The sequence below is a fragment of the Mustela putorius genome, unplaced genomic scaffold (assembly GCF_011764305.1).
Source record: "Mustela putorius furo isolate JIRA1106 unplaced genomic scaffold, ASM1176430v1.1 tig00003896_pilon_pilon_pilon, whole genome shotgun sequence".
In the NCBI taxonomy this organism is placed as follows: domain Eukaryota; kingdom Metazoa; phylum Chordata; class Mammalia; order Carnivora; family Mustelidae; genus Mustela; species Mustela putorius.
In genome coordinates, this window is record NW_025422045.1 from 8,028,390 (window position 1) to 8,050,854 (window position 22,465).

A 22,465-nucleotide genomic window follows, 5' to 3' on the forward strand; every position below is an offset into this window, starting at 1 on the left:
TATAAAAGGAAACTACCAGTAATTGCACACCAACAAATCAGATAATGTAAATGAAATGGACATGGTCCTATAAACACACGAAGTAACAAAACTCATTCCAAAAGAAATAGAAATCTGAACAGACCTGCAACAAATAAAGACTAAATCACCAAACTTCCCACCCAGAAAAGTCCAGGACTACATGAATTCACTGATAAATTCTACCAAATATCAAAAAAATAATTAACAATCCTTCTCAAACTCTCCCAAAATCCAGAACAGAATACTTCCTAACTCATTCTGTGAAGCCAGGATTTCCTTGATAACCAAAGCCAGATAAAAACATCCCAAGAAAATTACAGACCAATATAGTTGTAAAAGTCCTCAATAAAATACTAGTGAAGGTAATCCAACAACGTATTAAGAGGATTACACATTATGACAAACAGCTTTATTCCAGGTGGGTCAACTATAAAAATCAATGAATATAATACACCCATTAACAGAATGAAGGAGAAAAACCATATGATCATCAGTGTTGATGCCAAAAAAAAAAAAAAAAAGCAGGGTGCCTGGGTGGCTCAGTCTCTTAAGAGTCCAACCTTTGATTTTGGCTCAGGTCATGGTATCATGGATGTGAGATTGAGCCCCACATCCAACTCTGTGCTCAGCAGGGAATCTGCTCGAGATTCTCTCTCCCTCTACCCCTCCCTCTGGTTGTGCTCATACTCTCTTCACTCAAATAAATAAATCTTTAAGAAAAATCCATTTGATAAAATTCTATCATGATAAAAACACTCAAACTAGAAATAGAAAAGAACTTCTTCGGGGAGCCTGGGTGGCTCAGTGGGTTAAAGCCTCTGCCTTAAAGGCTCTGCCTTCAGCTCAGGTCCTGTTCCCAGGGTCCTGGGATCAAGCCCTGCACCAGGCTCTCTGCTCAGCAGGGAGCCTGCTTCTCCTTCTCTCTGCCTGCCTCTCTGCCTACTTGTAATCTCTGTCAAATAAATAAATGGAATCTTTTTTTTTAAAGATTTTATTTATTTATTTGACAGAGCAAGATCATAAGTAGGCAGAGAGGCAGGCAGAGAGAGAGAGGAGGAAGCAGGCTCCCTGCCAAGCAGAGAGACCGATGTGGGACTCGATCCCAGGACCCTGAGATCATGACCTGAGCCAAAGGCAGAGGCTTAACCCACTGAGCCACTCAGGCGCCCAATAAATGAAATCTTAAAAAAAAAGAAAAGAAAAGAACTTCAACATAATAAAATGTTTCTATGAAAATCCCCCAGTTGGTATACTGAACAGCAAAAGATGAAAAGCTTTCCCCGAGATAAGGAAGACCAGAATGCTCTCATTTGCCACCCCTATTACACAATGTACTAGAAGTTCTAGCCAGGACAATAAGGCAGGCAGGCAGGCAGGCAGGCAGGCATATAAATAAACAAACAAACAAACAAACAAATAAATAAATAAATGTTTAAGGGAAAGAAAAAGCCATCCCAAGTTGGCCAGAAGAATAAAATTATCTCTATCCACAGAGGACAGGATCCTATATAAGAAAACCTAAAGAGGGACGCCTGGGTGGCTCAGTTGGTTGGACGACTGCCTTCGGCTCAGGTCATGATCCTGGAGTCCCGGGATCGAGTCCCACATCGGACTCCCAGCTCCATGGGGAGTCTGCTTCTCTCTCTGACCTTCTCCTCGTTCATGCTCTCTCTCACTGTCTCTTTCTCAAGTGAATAAATAAAATATTTAAAAAAAAAAAAAAGAGAAAACCTAAAGAAGGGGCACCTGGGTGGCTCAGCGGGTTAAAGCCTCTGCCTTTGGCTCAGGTCATGATCCCAGGGTCCTGGGATTGAGCCCCACATCAGGCTCTCTGCTCAGCAGGGAGCCTGCTTCCCCTTCTTTCTCTGCCTGCCTCTCTTGTCTACTTGCGATCTCTCTCTGTCAAGTAAATAAAATTAAAAAAAAAAAAAAGAAAACCTAAAGAATATATACACAAAACTTGTTAGCAGTAATAAATTCAGCACAAAAATCAGTTGTATTATTATATACCAAAAATGAATAATTTGAAAATGAAATAAAGAAAACAATTCCAGTTATTATAGCATCAAGAAAATAATATAGTTAGGAATAAATTTATCTAAAAAGGTGTAAGCAGGGGCGCCTGGGTGGCTCAGTGGTTTGGGCTGCTGACTTCGGCTCGGGTCATGATCTCAGGGTCCTGGGATCGAGCCCCGCATCGGGCTCCCTGCTCCGCAGGAAGCCTGCTTCCCTCTCTCTCTCTCTCTCTCTCTGCCTGCCTCTCTGCCTACTTGTGATCTCTGTCTGTCAAATAAATAAATAAAATTTAAAAATAAATAAATAAATAAAAATAAAAAGGTGTAAGCATTGTACACTGAAAACTAGAGGAAAAACGCTGAAAGAAAATAAAGAATACCAAAATAAATGGAAAGATATCCTGTTGTCCATAGTTTGAGAGGGATGGAGCCCCGCATCAGGCTCTCTGCTCAGCGGTGAACCTGCTCCATCCCAGGACCCGGGGATCATGACCTGAGCCAAAGGCAGAGGCTTTAACCCACTGAGCCATTCAGGTGCCCCTAATTTCACATTTTTTTTTTTTTTTAAAGATTTTGTTTATTTATTTGACAGATGGAGATCACAAGTAGGCAGAAAGGCAGGCAGAGAGAGAGGGAAGCAGGCTCCGTGCTGAGCAGAGAGCCCGATGTGGGGCTTGATCCCAGGACCCTGAGATCATGACCTGAACTGAAGGCAGAGGCTTAACCCACTGAGCCACCCAGGTGCCCCTAATTTCACATTTTTAATTATTAGTGTATAATGTATTATTTTTTTCAGGGGTACAGCTCTGTGATTCATCAGTCTTAACAATTCACAGTGCTCACCACAGCACATACCCTCCCCAGTGCCCATTACCCAGCCACCCCATCCCTCCCACCCCGCCTCCCACTCCAGTAACCTTCAGTTTGTTTCCTGAGATTAAGAGTCTCTTACAGTTTGTCTCCCTCTCTGGTTTCTTCTTATTTCATTTTTTCCTCTCTTTTCCTATGATCCTCTGCCTTATATTTCAAATTCCACATATCAGTGAGATCATATGATAATTGTCTTTCTCTGACTGACTTATTTCGCTTAGCATAGTACCCCCTAGTTCCATCCACATTGTTGCAAATGGTAAGATTTCATTTTTTTGATGGCCACATAATATTCCATCATATATATGTATATATATATATATATATAAGATAGATATACAGAGGCACGCTTGGGTGGCTCAGTTGGTTAAGCAGCTGCCTTCGGCTCAGGTCATGATCCCAGCGTCCTGGGATCGAGTCCCACAACAGGCTCCTTGCTCGGCAGGGAGCCTGCCTCTCCCTCTGCCTCTGTCTGCCATTCTGTCTGCCTGTGCTCACTCTCTCTCCCTCTCTCTCTGACAAATACGTAAAATCTTAAAAAAAAAAAAGATAGATATACAGATCAAGAGAATAAGAGTCCAGAAATAAGCCCATACATCTATAAGGAACTGATTTTCAACAAGAACGCCAAGAGCATTCACTGGGGAAAGAAAGGACAAATAATACTGGGACAACTGGATACCCACCTGCAAAAGAATGGAGCTGGCCCTTAACCTCACAATGTACAACTCAAAATAGATCAAAGACCAAACATATAAGAGCTAAAAGTATCACACTCTTAGAAGATACACAGATGACCAAAAAGCACACAAAGTGATGCTCAGCATCACTAATCACTAAGGAAATGCAAACCAAAACCACAAGACACCACTTCATACCTAATAGCAAGACTATACTAAAAAATAAAAGGGGGGAAAAAAAAAAAGAAAGAAAATAACTGTTGGCCAGGATGTGGAGAAATTAGAATCCTGTGTACTGTTGCTGGGAATGTGAAATGATACATCAGCTGTAAAAACCACGTTTGCTTCCTCAAAAGAGTTAAACACAGAATCACCACATAACCCAGCAGCTCTACTTCTGAGTTTATGTCCAAAGAAGTGAAAGCAGGAATTCAGATATTTGTACAGAGATAAATGTTCAATAGCATTTAGTTGGGGAAAATGAAATAGTCTGGTGATAGCGGTGATGTGTCACAAAACCATGTGAATGTACTTGAAGGCACAGAATTGTACATTTTAAGATGGTTAAAATGGAATATTCTCTATGTACATATGCCACAAATTTTTAATTTAAAAAAAAATTTTTTTAAAGATTAATTTATTTGAGAGAGAGTAAATGAGCAAGCAGGGAGGGAGAAAGGGAAATGGAAAGAGAAACCCAAGCAGACTCCAGCCTGAGGATGGAGCCCAATGTGAGGCTTGATCACACAACCCTGAGATCGTAACCTGAGCCTAAACCAAGAGTCAGACATTTAACCAACTGTGCCACCTACGTGCCCCAAGATTTTATTTTTAAGTAACCTCCAGCTAACATGGAGCTTGAACTTACAACCCCAAGATAAGAGTTACATGTTCCACTGACTGAACCAGCTAGGTACCCTGTCAAAACTTTTTTTTTTAAAAAAAGCAAATAAAGGTTCCCAAAAAAGACATCCAGATGGCCAACAGACACATGTAAAGATGCTCAACATCATTCATTATCAGGGAAATACAAATCAAAACTATGGTGAGATACCTACCACCTCACACCTGACAGAATGGCTAAAATTAACAACACAGAAAATAGGTGTTTGTGAAGATGCAGAAAAAGAATTCTCTTGCATTGTTGGTAGAAATGCAAACTGATGCAGTCACTGTGGACAACAGTACGGACGTTCCTCAAAAAGCTAAAGACAGAACAACCCTATGAGCCAGCAAATGTAATACTAGGTTTTTATCCAAAGGATATAAAAATGTTGATTTGAAGGGACACATGTACCTCAGTGTTCATAGCAGCCATCAACAATAGTCAAATTATGGAAAAAGTCCAAATGTCCATCAACTGATGAAAAGATAAAGAAGACATGGTGTATGTGTGTATACACACACATACACACACACACACACACGCACAGTCCTGGATTTGCATTTCCCTAATAATTAGTGACGTTGAGCATCTTTTGTGCTTTATTGGACATTTGAATATCTTTTTTTGGTGAAATATCTATTCAAGTTCTTTGCCCATTTTTCCTTTTGATAGAAAGTTTTTATAATTGGTCAGGTTTCACATTTTAAGTGTATATATATATATGTGCGTATGTGTGTGCGTGTGCGTGTGCGCACAAATACACACGGAATATTACTCAGCCATCAAAAAGAATGAACTCTTGGGGCGCCTGGGTGGCTCAGTGGATTAAGCCGCTGCCTTCGGCTCAGGTCATGATCTCAGTGTCCTGGAATCGAGCCCCGCATCGGGCTCTTTGCTCAGCGGGAGCCTGCTTCTCTCTCTCTCTGCCTGACTCTCCGCCGACTTGTGATCTCTCTGTCAAATAAATAAATAAAATCTTTAAAAAAAAAAGAATGAACTCTTGCCATTTGCCCATTTGTAACAACATGGATAGAACTAGAATGTATGATGCTGAGTCAAAAAAGTTACTCAAAGACACATACCATATGATTTCACTCTATGTGAATGGGATGAGCACTGGGTATTATATGTAAGTGATGAATCACTAAATTCTACTCCTAAAACCAATACTATACTATGTTAACTAACTTGAATTTAAATTAAAAAAAAAAAAAAAGTATGGAAGAAAAGGAACCATGTTAATCTGTGGAATCATGTTAATCACTTGGAAATATGGCACCTTGAGGTGAGCTACATTTAATGGACATACACTTAATGTGAAATCTGACCAATTATAAACAAATACAGTGAAAACTTTCTATCAAATTTAAAGAAAAATGGGCAAAGAACTTGAACAGACACTTCACCAACAAAGTATATGCAAATGGCCAATAAAGCACAAGAAAAGATGTTCAACATCACTAGCTATTAGGGAAATGCAAATCAAAATCTCAGGATTTACTCCTTATACCCTCTAGGGTGGCTGTAATTAAAAAACAAAACAAAACAGGTACAAAATAACAGCTGTTGGTGAGAATGTAGAAAAAATTAAAACCTTTGAACACTGCTGGTGGCTCAGTCAGCTGGGTGTTCAACTCTTGATTTCAGGTTGGGTCATAGTCTCAGGGTCATGGAATCAAGACCCGCCTTGGGTTTCATGATCAGCGGTGAGTCTGATTCAGATTCTCTCTCTCCATTTCCCTCTGCCCCTCATGTACTCATGCATACGAGCTCTCTCTAAATAAATAAAATAAAATCTTAATAAATAAATAAAACGGTGCATTTTACTTAAAAAGTAAAATATAGGGGGCCTGGTTGCCTCAGTCTGTAGAGCATGCAACTCTTGATCTCAGGGTCATGAGTTCAAGTCTCATGCTTGGCATAGAGACTACAAAAATAAATTAGAAATAAACTTAACAAAGAAAAAAAAAAGTAAAATATAAAATTACCACATGGCCCAGCAATTCCATTACTAGCTACATACCCAAAAGAACTGAAAACCTGTATCTGAACAAAAACTTATATATGAAGGTTTATAGAAGCACTATTTATAATAATCAAAAGATGAAAACAACCAAAAACACTATGAACTGATAAACACACAAATGTGGTATATCCATACTGTAGAATATTTTTCAGCCTTAAAAATAAAAATGAGAGGGGCACCTGGGTGGCTCAGTGGGTTAAGCCGCTGCCTTCGGCTCAGGTCATGATCTCAGGGTCCTGGGATCGAGTCCCACATCGGGCTCTCTGCTCAGCAGGGAGCCTGCTTCCTCCTCTCTCTCTCTCTCTCTGCCTGCCTCTCTGCCTACTTGTAATCTCTGTCTGTCAAATAAAATAAATAAAATCTTTAAAAAAAAAATTAAAAAAAAATAAATAAAAATGAGGAGGGGCGCCTGGGTGGCTCAGTGGGTTAAAGCCTCTGCCTTCGGCTCGGGTCATGATCCCAGGGTCCTGGGATCGAACCCTGCATCGGGCTTTCTGCTCAGCAGGGAGCCTGCTTCCTCCTCTCCCTCTGTTTGCCTCTCTGCCTACTTGTGATCTCTGTCTGTCAAATAAATAAATAAAATATTTTAAAAAATTAAAAAAAAAATAAAATTAAAATAAAAATGAGGGGCACCTGGGTGGCTCAGTGGGTTAAAGCATCTGCCTTAGGCTCAGGTCATGATCCTGGGGTCCTGGGATGGAGCCCCACATCGGGCTCTCTGCTCAGCAGGGAGCCTGCCTTCCCATCTCTCTTTGCCTGCTTCTCTGCCTACTTGTGATCTCTGTCAAATAAATAAAATCTTAAAAAAAAGAGACTTTGTTTTAAAAATAATAATAATAAATAAAAATGAAGTACTGGTACATACTACAACATGAATGGACCTAGAAAACATCCTAAGTGAAAGTAACAGACACAAAACATCACATGTTATATAAAATATCACATGTTACGTAATTTCACTTATATGATATGATATCCCCAGAAAAGATAAATCCAGAGAGACAGAACGACAGATTAGTGTTCTCCAGGGGCTATGGAGAAAGAGGAACAAGGAGGAACTGCTTAATAGATTTGGGGTTTTTCCTTTGGGGATGATGAAATGTTTTGGAACTAGATAAAGGTTATACTTGCAAAATATCATGAACATACCAAATGCCACAAATTATACACTTCAAAATACTTAATTTTATGCCATGTGAATTTTACCTCAGTATGTAAAATAAGAGGGTGCTGGAACTGATAATGTCTTATGAAAACAATTATCCAAACAGGTCATGCTACTCTACTACTTACTACTTCCAAACCAAAACAAAATAACACTGAAATATTTTTCTAAGTTTATTATTTTTTAGTAATCTCTACACGCAATGTGGGGCTCAAATTCATGACCTCAAGATCAAGAGTCGCATGCTCTTCTGACTGAGCCAGCCAAGAGTTCCAACGTTGAAGTTTTTCTTAAACCTTTTTAAGATTAAATGCTGATTTGAAGGGGTATATGCACCCTAATGTTTATAGCAGCATTATCAACAACAGCCAAATTATGGAGAGAACTCAAATGTCCTTCAACAGATGAATGGATAAAATGGATAAAGAAGATGTGGAGAGGGACGCCTGGGTGGCTCAGTTGGTTAAGCAGCTGCCTTCGGCTCAGGTCATGATCCCAGCGTCCTGGGATCGAGTCCCATATCGGGCTCCTTGCTCTGCAGGGAGCCTGCTTCTCCGTCTGACTCTGCCTTCCACTCTGTCTGCCTGTGCTCGCTCTCGCTCACTCTCTCTGACAAATAAATAAAAAAAAATCTTTAAAAAAAATAATAATAAAAAAAAAAGAAGATGTGGAGAGATAGAGAGAGAGAGAGCGAGCGCGTGCATGCGTGTGTGTAAATGAAAAATTACTCAGTCAACAAAAAGAATGAAATCTTGCAACTACAACAACATGGATGGAACCACAGTGTATGATGCTAAGCGAAATATGTCAGAGAAAGACAAACACCATGATTTCACCCATATGTGGAATTTAAGAAACAAAACAGATGAACACAGGGGAGGGAAGGAAAAAGACGATACAAACAAAAAGGAAGCCAACCATTAGAGACTAGAGTTCAGAAGACAAACTGAGGGTTGCTGGAGGGGAGGTGGATGGGGGGTAGGGATTAATAAGGGCACTTGTTGGGATGAGCACTGAGTGTTTCACATAGGTGATGAATCACTAAACTCGACTCCTGAACCGAATACTACACTCTATGTTAACCAACTTGAATTTAAAAAACAACAACAAAAAAAAACAAAACAAAACTCCCACACCATTTTAAGATTAAGATGCTCCTAACAGGGGTGTCTGGGTGGCTCAGTGGGTTAAGCAGCTGCCTTTGACTCAGGTCAGATCTCAGAGTCCTGGGATCAAGCCCTGCATCAGGCTTCCTACTCAGCGGGGAATCTGCTTCTCCTTCTCCCTCTGCCTCTCCCTCTGCCTGTGTGCTCATTCTTTCTCTCTCTCTCTCAAATAAATAATAAATAAAATCTTTAAAAAAGAAAATATGCTCTTGACATTTTCTAAATCACAGTATTTCTTTAGAGAGAGAAAAGCAGTATTATACAAAGCTTCCCAAGCATATATTATTCATGGACTTATATACTCTGAAATCTAATAAAAGATATTTTTAAAAGCTAGATGAGGTGGCTCTTCTAATTTAGTCACCATGAACAAAAAGGTCAAACAAAACCTGAAAACTCAGCTACCACAAGTTACTTCAAATTTTGTATCTAAAAATCACAATACAAAAATTTCCATTAGTTATCTTTCACAATCACTTTTAAAAAATAGATTCAAGTGGTCTTGTACCCAACACTGGGGACCCAACAGTCTGACTTGCCCTGTTACCTACTGTGAGCACTATTTCCCTTCTGACAGTGACTTCCCCTTGCTATATGTCACCTAGGATTAAAAATTTTTTTGAGTCAGTTTTATTTATTTCTTGGTCTCCAGATATTACTAGCTGTTTGTTTAAAAAGAGGCTTTAGGGGCACCTGGGTGGCTCAGTGGGTTAAGCCTCTGCATTTGGCTCAGGTCATGATCCCAGGGTTCTGGGATGGAGCCCTGTATCAGGCTCTCTGCTCAGCGGGGAGCCTGCTTCTTCCTCTCCCTCTGCCTGCTGCTCTGCCTACTTGTGATTTCTCTCTCTGTCAAATAAATAAATAAAATCTTTTTTAAAAAAATAAAAAATAGGAGGCTTTAGAGGTAGAGATACTTGAACTTGACATCCTGTGTGTATGCCTTATTAGCAACATGAACTTCAGAAGTAGTTTCCATTCTTGGCCTCATTGCTCAATCTGTAGAAGTGTAGTAATGGCCACACTTCAGGAGCTTATTATGAGAAAAAAAGTGAGATAATATGGCCAAAGCATTTAGCATACTGACCATTTCATAAATATTCAAACTACCATCACTATTATTACTATTCTGTGTTTTCACTAATAATTCCCTAGAAGAAACCCTCATGGCTGCTTGATTATATCCATTAGATTATGTCTGTGCCTCAACTGGCTTTCTTCATTCCTATCTTTTAGGAGTCCAAAGGACTCTGCACATCACCATCAGATTTAACTTCATCTGCATTTACCAGACATACAAATGCATGCTGTTAACTCCCCAGCTTAAAAAACTTTTATGGGTCTCTACTTAATGTCAACATCAAATCTAACTTCCTCCACCTGGCATTCATTATCCTCTATTAACAGCTGTTTCTCAAACTTCAGTGTACATCAGAATCATCTGAAGTGTTTGTTCAAACAGATTGGTGGACCCCACCCTTAGTTTCCAATTCAGCAGATCTACAGCAGGCCTCAAAATCTGCATTTATAATAAATGTCCAGGTGATGCTAACACTGCTTGAGGAACCACACTCTGAGAAGTAGTACTCTTGTATGGCCCCATTCTGCCTCCTTAAGTTTATTTTTGTCTACTCTCTAAGTGGCACACACAGCTTTGATTGGATTAGTCTTTTCACGGGCTATGCCCAGGTCTCCCTCACTGCTTACCTTAGCTGCCTGCAAACACTTCCTTGCTTACTCAAATCCTTCCTCTCTTAAGCTTGTGGTTCCCAGCACTCCCTGCACACTACAATGGAAAAGCTTTTTCACAAACTATGGAGGCACCTTCCCAAGATTCTGATTCAAATGATCCTGGGAAAAGTTTCCCCCAAAGGATTCTAAAGAGCTGCCAGAGCTGAGATCCACTACTTTACCTTCAATCTCCTGCCCATCAGGACTATGAACTGAATGTTCTCCCCTCAAAATTCCTACAGTATTCCCAGATTATATTAACAAGTTTGCACTCATTTACTTATTGGATTGTACTACTCTCACCCTACCATTTTAAGTCTTGTTTCTCCAACTTGATAAATAATCTTATCTTCAATTTCTGTATTTCTACAGCCCTAGCATGATGAATACACTGTTAGGAACTCTGTGGTTATTTCTTCATTGATAATGGATTTAAGTTAGAAGTCAGAATATTAAAGTATTTCTAATTTATCCAAACCAGGAAACTATGGTTCTTCTTCTTCTTTTTTTTTTTTAAATACAGTTCTACAACAAGCTTATTTTGTTATGGTGATTATTTAACTCCTTCCATCCCCAATAACTAAATTTAAAAGAAAAATACTAATTATCAAAATGCTGTGGGGAATAGTAAAATGATTAAAAGCATCATAAATCACTTCACAGTTGCTTCCTTAGAGCAAATAGCCTTGTCGAAATCCATTAAAGACTGTTTCAAAACAGTTAAAGAGAATCAAAGCACACATATTTAAAGATGCTGAAGCTCTGAATAGTTCTATGATTTGTTTTCTCAACAGATGTGCATCCTTCAAGCCCTGAATTCACCAGATGCATATTAAATTAATCCGTACTTTTAGTTTTACGTAACACTCCATTCCAGTTTTATAAATACACCACCACATAAAGCAGAATTCTACTGTTGCTTTCCGACATTAAATATTAAGATTATTTCCACTGTGCAAAAAACATATGTTAAGATTCATTTTAATGCAGTGGAATGTGTGCTTACAAAATATAGGCTATAATATCTTCATTATTTTTTAATTAGCCAGTTTCTATCCAGAATGTGAAAAATGACAAATTTGCTTGTAACTAAAGACCAAGTGACACCTGGCACTTTAAGAAATACACACTAACTCCCTCGACATTTCAGAAATTAGGAATTCAACCAAAAATTTGGTTTACTGCTGTAACTGTAGTTTTTTTTAAATTTTTATTTATTTTATTTTGACAGAGAGAGATCATGAGTAGGTAGACAGAGAGAGAGGAGGAAGAGGCTCAGCAGAGAGCCCGATGTGGGGCTTGATCCCAGGACCCTGAGATCATAACCTGAGCTGAAGGCAGAGGCTTAACCCACTGAGCCACCCAGGCATCCCATGTAACTATAGTTTAATAGTCCACTTAAATTTTCTGGAAAATGTACCTCTTATAAAATTATAATTTCTCCATAAGCTAAAATGAATGAGTTCTTATAAGAGAAGTAGGACTGGACTGGGAGTCAGGAGATCTGGGTTCCAGTCTCACTCATTTGCTATTCCATCTTGAGCTCATCACTTAGCCTCTCTACACTTCAGTAATCTCAGTTGTAAAACCAAAGGGTCTACATAGACTATCTCTATGTTTTCTTTTAGCTTTATGATTCCATAATCTATGGAACTCAAGAAACACAAGCATTAACCAGATGAATCCCATTAAAGAGAAAGTAAGCTTACACACTGATAGATTTGGAAAGCATCTATCTCTGGAAAACCTAAATGCTTTCACACAAACAGATCATTCCTTGTGTCTATTGTTAATTAACTAGGTGAAAAAGCAAATAAAACCCATCAAACATGGGGTTACTAAACAGTTTTTGCATCATACCTTAGATGGCCAGAATATTTAGAGGTCAAAATAACAATTAAGGTTAAGATGTTCTAGAAAAATGGAAGGTGCCCTAGAAGTGCAGGAAAGGATAGTTAATAAAACCAAATAAAAGTAGATTCTAGCTAACAATTACTACTTAGGCTATATAAGAAAGAGTGTCTCAGGAAAGCATTTTATTAGATTTAGAACAGCTATTCCCTCTGAATGCAAACTAGAAATAATCAGGCAACCACGATCTTTGCCTGCTCAAGCATCTGGATAGTCTTCAACCAGTGTAACAGAAAGAAGCAAAAACCAGAAAGGGCATCAAGAAATCTACATAATACCCTGCACAACAATAAAAGGCAAGTGGCAAAGGACTTTAACTTTAGTAATAGTTCAAAAATTCTGAATTTAGATCTCCCTCAAGCCCTGTTATCACATACAACTGTCATATGGCCAGGATCACACTTCTTAATACCCAATTACATATCTCAAAGAATTAAGCACCTGTCGATTAACGCCTAATATCTAACATAATCTTTTTGAAAGGGAAATTCAGACTCTGAACAATGCTTCTAATTACATCTGACAATATAAGGAAAATCTCTTTTCAAAACCACTCCCACATTATTTTATTCATTTTTATTTCTTAAAAAAAAATGCACCCCGGGGCTGGAGGCAAAAGGGAAGCTTGAACTGGCAGAGCACAGATTTCTAGGAAATTGAAAGCACTCTGTATATTAAATGATGGATAGTATACACTTTTACAAACCCATAGATTGTATAAAACAAAGAATGAATCCTAAGCTACTATGGACTTCCGGTGATTATGATGTGTCAATAGAGTTCATTAAATGTGTCAATTTATTCATCAACTGTAACAAATGTACCACTCTGGTGAAGAGGATGGGGGAGGCCATACATGTATAGTACACAAAGTTTATGGGAAATCTGTTTTGTTCCTTTCAATTTTGTTGTGAACCTAAAACTGCCCTTAAACAATAGTCTTTGGGGGCACCTAGGTGGCTGTCAGACTGTTAAGCGTCAGACTCTTGGTTTCGGCTCAGGTCATGATCTCAGGGTCATGGAATGGAGCCCCAAGTAGGCCTCTGTGTTCAGCAGGGATTCTGCTTAAGGATGCTCTCTCTCTCTCCCTCCCTCTGCCCCTAGCCTTGCTCACACATGTATGTGCTCTCTCTCTTAAATAAATAAGAAAATCCTTAAAAAATAAAACAAAATCTTTTTAGGGGGCACCTGGCTGGCTCTGTCAATAGAGCATGCAACTCTTGATCTCGGGGTTGTAAGCTGGAGACCCACACTGGGTACAGAGATTACCTAAAAATAAAATCTTTAGAAAAAGTCTTTCTTAAAAATACCACATTAACATTTTCTGAGTAGAAACATTTTTATAAAACAAATGAACACTATTTTTTTTTAAGATTTTATTTATTTATTTGACAGAGAGAAATCACAAGTAGATGGAGAGGCAGGCAGAGAGAGAGGGAAGCAGGCTTCCTGCTGAGCAGAGAGCCCGATGCGGGACTCGATCCCAGGACCCTGAGATCATGACCTGAGCCGAAGGCAGCGGCTTAACCCACTGAGCCACCCAGGCGCCCACAAATGAACACTCTTGTGCAAAAATATCAATAGATACACGGTCCTTAAACCTTTCACAAAAATTAGCTCAAAGTGGATCTTTTTGTTTTTTCTTTAAGATTTTATTTATTTATTTGATGGAGACAGAGAATAGGAGAGCACAAGCAAGGGGAGCAACAGAGACAGAGGGAGAAGCAGGGAGCCTGACGTGGGACTCAATTCCAGGACCCTAGGATCACGACCTAAGCCAAAGGCAGTAACTTAACCAACTGAGCCACCCAGGTGCCCTCAAAATGGATCTTTTTTTAAAAATGGACCTGGGGGGCACCTGGGTGGCTCAGTTGGTTAGGCCGCTGCCTTCGGCTCAGGTCATGATCCCAGCATCCTGGGATCGAGTCCCACATCGGGCTCCTTGCTCGGCAGGGAGCCTGCTTCTCCCTCTGTCTCTGCCTACCACTCTGTCTGCCTATGCTCGCTCTCTCTCCGTCTCTCTCTCTCTGACAAATAAAAATAAAATCTTAAATAAATAAATAAATAAATAAAAATGGACCTGGGAACTTAGTGTAAAATGTAAAATTATAAAAACTCTTGAAGATCACACAGAACAAATGTATATAACCTTGAGTTTGGCAATGAGTTTTTAGATGCGATACCAAAAGCATACTCAATGAAAGAAAAACTTGATAAGATGGACTTCATTAGTATTTAAAACTTTTATACTATGAAAGACAAGAGAATAAAGAGGCAAACCACAGATTGGGAAAAAAATTTGCAAAAAAACGACATCTATAAAAATATTTGCAAAAAACCGTATCTGATAAAAATATGTATCCAAATTAAACAAGGAACACTTAAAACTCAACAATAAGAAAACAAACAACCCAATTTAACAGACAGAAGAGTGAACAGACACCTCACCAAAGAAGATATGTAGATGGCCAATAGGCATGGTGCTCAACATTTTATGTCATTAGGAAACTGCAAATTAAAACACATATTAGAAAGGGCACCTGGATGGCTCAGTGGGTTAAGCCTCGCCTTCAGCTCAGGTCATGATCCCAGAGTCTAGGATTGAGCCAAACATCAGGCTCTCTGCTCAGCAGGGAGCCTGCTTCTCCCTCTCTCTCTGCCTGCCTCTCTGCCTACTTTTGCCTACTTGTGATTTCTCCGCCAAATAAATAAATAAATAAATAATCTTAAAAAAAAAAAAAAACACCACATATTAGAATGGCTAAAGTACAAAAAACTGATCATACCAATTCTGGCAAGGATGTAGAGCAATAGGAATACTCATTCATTGCTGAAGGGAAGGCAAAATGATAAAACCACTTTGGAAGACAGTTTGGCAGTTTCCTATAAAATTAAATATATGTTTACCATACAATCCACCAATCAAGCTCCTAGGCATTTACCTATAGGAGCTATCAAGCCACAAAAAGACATGGATAAACCTTAAATACATACAACACAAAGAGTAAACCTTAATAAGAAATAGTGTGTTACAGTTAATAATAATGTATCAATATTATACATTAATTGTAATGAATGTATCACACTAACACAAGATGTTAATAATTGGGGAAATGGATGGAATGTAGTTTTGTGGATATGGAAATATGGAATTCTACCTGCTCAACTATTCTGTAAATTTTAAAATGTAAAAAAAAAAAAAGTCTTAATTTAAAAAAAAAAAAACCGAGGGGGGGGCTGGTGGCTCAGTGGGTGGCTCAGTGGGTTAAAGCCTCTGCCTTCAGCTCAGGTCATGATCCCAGAATCCTGGGATCGAGCCCCACATCAGGCTCTCTGCTCGGCAGGGAGCCTGCTTCCTCCTCTCTCTCTCTGCCTGCCTCTCTGCCTACTTGTGATCTCTATCTGTCAAATAAAGTAAATAAAAAAATCTTTCAAAAAAAAAAAAACAAGTATCTTTGGATAGGATATATTATTACTTTAGGCTACAGAAATTTGAGAACAGTGAAAGAAATTAACTTTAAATAAAATCAAATTTAAATCTATTTAAATTTTTTTAAAAATTAACTTTAAACCCCTTGCCTTTTTCCTAGCATTAGTCATACCCTTGCTCACTACCACCTACATGAGAGAGTAACATCTAAGAAATGGAGGAAAAAATTCCAGCTAAGAACTGCTTGACCACAGCTATGGTTAGCAATTTAGCCTGAAGAACTAAAATGAAATCTGATGATTACCATGGACATTACACATACATACAGACACACACACACACACACACACACACCCAAAACTTAAAAAATAGGGACGCCTGGGTGGCTCAGTTGGTTAAGCAGCTGCCTTCGGCTCAGGTCATGATCCCAGCGTCCTGGGATCGAGTCCCACATCGGGCTCCTTGCTCCGCAGGGAGCCTGCTTCTCCCTCTGACTCTGCCTTCCACTCTGTCTGCCTGTGCTCGCTCTCACTCTCTCTCTCTTACAAATAAATAAATAAAATCTTAAAAAAAAAAAAACTTAAAAAATATTTTCACACCACTCATTAATGCCAGCAGACATTATGTATCAGTACATATATATATGTATGTGTGTATGTGTATATATATATGTATGTGTGTGTGTGTGTGTGTGTATATATATATATATATGTATAAAACACAAGGAAAACGTCATGTACAGTACTTTCATTTAGAGGCCCATAAGCCCTCAACACCCCTTTTTCTACGTTAGAAAATGTAAACTACAGAAATCAGTGTGCATCCAATGCTATATTATTCCTTGGAAATTTTATATGTCATTTTAATGAAGAAACTATAGCATTTTGACAGGCTTACCCAGCACCCAGAGGTGTTGCACCAAGTTGTCTTTGGTGGCAAAGGCAAAGGCTACCTTTTCACTCAGCTTCTCTGGCCAAGGCAAAATCCAAGAGAATATCCCTTTCCCCAGTATGTCTTTGCCTCCATTGTGATGGGTGAGCAATTATTGAAGAACAATTCCCATCCCTGACACCCTAGCCCTTGCCACAACTACACTGCCCACTTGGAGTTTCTGGTGAGGAAGAGACTACGGGAGTATCGGGGGCAGGCCATTAGTCTTCCTATAATATCAGAACATTTCTGCTGCAGACAAAGCATGGCACTCTTCTATCCAGATTGCTCTCTCTCCAGTCCATTTCTAAGAGACCATGCTAGTAGTATTTTATGGTTTCTCAAAGATGCCTAGGTGTTTCTAGTCTATGCCAGGTGCCAACTACTGTAACCCGAATAAATAATGGTCTTTTCCAGCTCAGTAAACCCAAAAGCCTATCCTCAGGATTTATGAAGATCCGGACTGAAAAAATCCAAGTATGTGGCCTATGAACTATATGGTGCCATTTAGATGAAAATAATAGCAAATGGCATATGGTAAGGCAAAACTCCCTACTGAAAGATTAAATTTAAGTGGACTTACCGCTAAATACAAAAAATCCTCAGCAAAAGCTTCTCTTCTAGATATAACATGAGAGAATAAAAGATTTATTCTGTATCTCCATAATCCATTTTTTAAGCAACTTGCAGCAACAAGTGTTGACAAAAATGGTTTAAGTGAATGATGACAAAGATGACTACCTAATGTTCATATAGTTTGAAATGACTTACTTTTAGCCGTTGTCTGTGATATTTTTGTGTAATATAAAAATCCAAGTTCTTTTAGTTACATGTTCACTGATACAGCTGAAATTACATAATCTAAATCTACTGAGGATCTTTATTTTTAAAAAATAATCTGATGAATTCAAAGCCATAAAACATGAAGGGGTGAGGGAATAAGGAATCTGAAACAGATGGCATCTGATTTTTTTCCTGAGTCCATCTTGAACATAATCCCAATAATGTCAAGATCCAATTTAGCTCTCCAAATAAGTAATCCACAAAACTTAAAATGGTAATTCTGAAGTAATTTCATTTTTTTAACCTCCAGCTTCTCAAAGTTTCTAATTAGGCAGAAATGAGTACAGATAACTTAGAAGTTAAAAAGAGAAAAACTATCATGCCACAAATTCTGAAGTTCTTTCATGAAAATCCACTTCTTTATCTAAAGCCACTGAAAAGCAATTTCTACCAAGACTGATGATATTAAAATCTGTCTGTGATATCAACCTTTTTTTTCTTTATACAGTTACAGTGATTATTTATCCTTAATAGAGACCAAATCGTATCTTCAGAAAGGAATATACTTTTAAAAAAGCAACAAGCTCTGGAAGACTATTCATTTGGTTTGAATAAAGCACTACTTGGCATTTTTTAAACATTTCCACAGTAACTCTTTACTACCAAATTGGCAACACCAGTAAAATTAACTGTACTTTGTTCCTTATATGTTTCCAGCATATGCTTATATAAATCTTCCCAATCTTTCCTAAATTTTTTTGATATCATTCAAGAGATGCAACAGTAAAGAAACATTTAGTCATTTTTAGATTTCCTGACAAGCAAATTCCAAAACTGACAACTGCAAAGATCCCCGTAAGGGCCACATACTTTGAGTGGAAAAGGTCACTGAGAAAAGTGCCCCAGTGGTCTCTAATATTGCCTACTATTTAGGCAGATATTTTTCCTCTAACAGCTAGTATCCTACCTCATATCCCAAAGTAAATTTAATTTAGTAATAAAGTTCTATCAGAATATAGGGGGGGGGGCGCCTGGGTGGCTCAGTGGGTTGAGACGCTGCCTTCAGCTCAGGTCATGATCTCAGGGTCCTGGGATCGAGTCCCGCATCGGGCTCTCTGCTCAGCAGGGAGCCTGCTTCCTCCTCTCTATCTCTGCCTGCCTCTCTGCCTAATTGTAATCTCTCTCTGTCAAATAAATAAATAAAATCTTTAAAAAAAAAAAAAAGAAAAAAAGAATATAGGAGGGAAATGGGAGCTTCTGATAGCTTTACCAAAGCAAAATAATACAGCCTCAATTTTAAGGCCTAAAAGATGATTAAAAATGATGATCCAGGGAAACACGGCTAAAAGCTTATGTATACACTAAAGAGTTTATACCAAAAAAAAAAAAAAAAAAAAAAAAAAGACTTTATACTCTCAGAAAAGCCATTTAGAAACCTGAATAATCTTACCAAAAAACTCTGTTTAAGTGTAGCAAAAATATAATTTCAACTCTTTAAAAATAATATTCTTTGGGGCACCTGGGTGGTTCAGTTGCCTTCAACTCAGGTCATGATCTTGGGGTCCTGGGATCGAGCCCCGCATCAGGCTCTCTGCGTGGTGGGGCACCTACTTCCTCCTCTCTCTCTGCCTGCCTCTCTGCCTACTTGTGATATCTGTGTGTCAAATAAATAAATAAAATCTTTTTAAAAAATAATAATATTCTTTAATAATTCAAAATATAGGGGCGCCTGGGTGGCTCAATAGGTTAAAGCCTCTGCCTTCGGCTCAGGTCACGATTCCAGGGTCCTGGGATCGAGCCCCGCATCGGGCTCTCTGCTTAGTGGGGAGCCTGCTTCCTCCTCTCTCTCTCTCTGCCTGCCTCTCTGCCTGCTTGTGATCTCTGTCAAATAAATAAATAAATAATCTAAAAAAAAAGCAAACACTATTAGTTGATAATCTGACAGAATAGGTTACATATAACTGTATCATTTTACATTTATAAAATGAGGGGTGCCTGGGTGACTCAGTGGGTTAAGCCTCTGCCTTAGGCTTAGGTTATGGTCTCAGGGTCCTGGGATCGAGCCCCGCATTGGGCTCTCTGCTTGGTGGTAAGCCTGCTTCTCCCCTCTCTGCCTCCTCTCTGCCTACTTGTGATCTCAATCTCTCTCTCTCTCTGTCAAATAAATAAATCAATAAAAATAAAATCTTTTTAAAAAATAAAAAAATAATAAATTTATAAAATGAATATAAAAACTTATTATTCTTAGATTTAGTTCTATATTATCATCATGAATAATTTAAAAGCAGAAATTCATTCCATTTTCATTTGTTTTACAGAATTTTATACAAAAGAATTCTGCAAGTAGGGACACCTGGGTGATTCAGTTGGTTAAGCATCTGCTTTTGGCTCAGGTCATGATCCCAGGAGCCTCAATCCAGTTCCCTTCTTAGGAGGGAGTCTGCTTATCCCATTCCCTCTGTATCTCTCCCCAGCTTGTACTCTCTCAAATAAATAAATTAAATGTCTAAAAAAAAAATTCTGTAAGTATTGCTAATAGTTTAAGTCTAATTAAGATGAGTCATGCTACTGATGTTGATGTTAATTTTAAAATTACAACTACTTTCTATTTTATGCCCCAATTTTAATTCTCTTCAGACATATGAAGCTAATTAAACTTTATATAAGTTATATGTATGGAAGTCATGAATTATTATATTGCACACCTGAAACTAATATAACACTGTATGTTAACTGGAATTAAAAACTTAAAAGAAAATATATATACATTATTATTTTAATTTTTTTAATCAATCTACACTATACACACTACAAATCTGAGAAAAATCTTTCAAACAATGGTCACTTTAATAAATGCACATATTGTTTTCTCTTTTGTAGAGTTTAAAGCACTTACTAATAACTGAATTTCATGCTGCTTATGGTAAATTTCTAGAAGCCACTGAAATTCCTATTGTATACATATGTTTTTGCAATATTATCCAGTTCCCTTCTCCTCCTGGGCTATGCTGACTGGAGAGATTAATAATAATTGATCTTTCAATTAGAAGGTGTTTACAGCGGTGCCTGGGTGGCTCAGATGGTTAGACGTCTGCCTTTGGCTCAAGTCATGATCTCCAGGTTCTGGGATCAGGGCCACATCAGGCTTCCTGTTCAGTGGAGAGCCTGCTTTTCTCTCTCCCACTGCCTCAACCCTACTTGTGTGCTCTCTGTGTCTTTCAAATGAAAAAATAAAATCTTAAAAAAAAAAAAAAAAGAAGGTGCTTACATTTAGGGACACCTGGTGGCTTGGTCATTAAGTAGCTCCCTTCAGTTCAGGTCATGATCCCAGGGTTTGGAAGGAGTCCCGCACGGGGCTCCTTCCTCAGCAAAAGTCTGCTTCTCCCTCTGCCTGCTGTTCCCCTTGCTTATGCACGCTCCCTCTCCCTCTGACAAATAGATAAAATCTTTAAAAAATAAAACAAAACACTGTGGAAAGGGACTGCAGACTGAGAAATGAAGGCGCTTCCATTTAAAGTGCACTGTTATTTAATTTTTGCTTTTAAGAAGACTCCATGTGAGTGGAGTCCAACTCCGGGCTTGATCTCCATCCTGAGATCAAAACCTGAGCTGAGATCAAGAGTCTGAGGCTTAACCCACTGAGCCACCAAGGTGCCCCTAGAGTGGACTGTTATTTAAATACAATACACACACACACACTTAAAATATTGGTAAAAATTTTAACTCATTTTACTTAGGAAGAAACTAAATCTCCGGTACATCCCATGACTTGCCCAAGGTCAGCAACTAGCCAGTGGCACAGTCTGGGTTCAATCCCAGATTTACCTATCTCAAAGCCAATACTTCCACTTGACCACAATTATCTCCTTAAAAGATTAAGAGACAGGCTCAAAAGCTGAGGATCTTGTCTCTATGAACGTTCACATATCTATTCTGAGCCATCTATCACACTGTACCTACAATTCAGTCGCTAATTAAAATATAAATGAAGAGGATCTTTCTGCTTCATTTAAACTAGGACAGGCATTCTGACAGGTAAGAGATTGGAAAAGGAGGCTTGCCTCAACATGTCTCTCCTAGACCTCTACATCTATATGGTCCCCCCAGCCTATTTTTTATAAACATGTATATCTACCAAACAAAGCTATGCCCAACTAGCCTGTAGTTTGGTGCTTTTTCCGTGTTGCACTTTTCTAAGATAATTTATATGAGATTTAACATCGAACTGGGAGACCTGGCTGAATATGCCATTCTGGCACTTTCCAAATATCTGAAGTATCATTTAAGGGCAAAGAACCTCACCCTCTTTTTTACGCTATGATGCTTGCCCACTTGGGAGGTACAGCTCCGGTAGGACTCTGGGGCGAGAGAGCAGTAAAGGAAGAAGTGAGGGAAGCACACGGAAGTTGGGTGGAGGGAGGTCTCCTTACCCACTCTTCTGCCCTAGCTCCGCCAAGGGCGGCTCCCCGTGGTGCCCAGTCGACTCACAACCCCCACAACCCTGGAAGCCGTTGCTCTGTCTCAAAAGGGTAGGCAAGGGAAGCAAGGGACTGCCCCAACCACTCGAACAAGGTCCATTCTCCCCTTCTGGCCCGGGAGGATGCTCCCCCTTTCAGAGCGAATCCTCCAGGTGGCAAACTCCGGTCCACTTCAGCCGAAGTCTTCTGCATCCGAAGGGGCGCCTCCCCCGCAACCTGGAGCTGGCCACCCGAAACTCCCCCAAGCGGTCTCCCCCAAAGCCTCCATTCCACCCCCGCAACCCGCCACAGAAACATACGCCGGCCTGCGCCCCACCCAGGATCTCCGCGGCCCCCTCCCCAACACGGAGAAGGGCCCCCCGACCAGTCCCTACAG

The 22,465-nt window shown here is 39.2% G+C and overlaps 1 protein-coding gene across 15 annotated transcripts in view; it reads right to left on the reverse strand.

The window, feature by feature from the left end:
• CSNK1G1 (casein kinase 1 gamma 1) overlaps nucleotides 1-22,465 on the reverse strand; it is a 192,554-nt gene that overhangs the window by 169,803 nt on the left and 286 nt on the right. For 2 of the 15 annotated variants that reach the window (XM_045067417.1, XM_045067416.1), the window contains exon 1: nucleotides 16,796-18,644. The exons of the other annotated variants lie outside the window; for them this stretch is intronic. The gene's annotated coding sequence lies outside the window, so the exon portion shown is untranslated. Of the gene's footprint in view, nucleotides 1-16,795; nucleotides 18,645-22,465 lie in introns of those variants that run through there. 15 annotated transcript variants of the gene reach the window in all.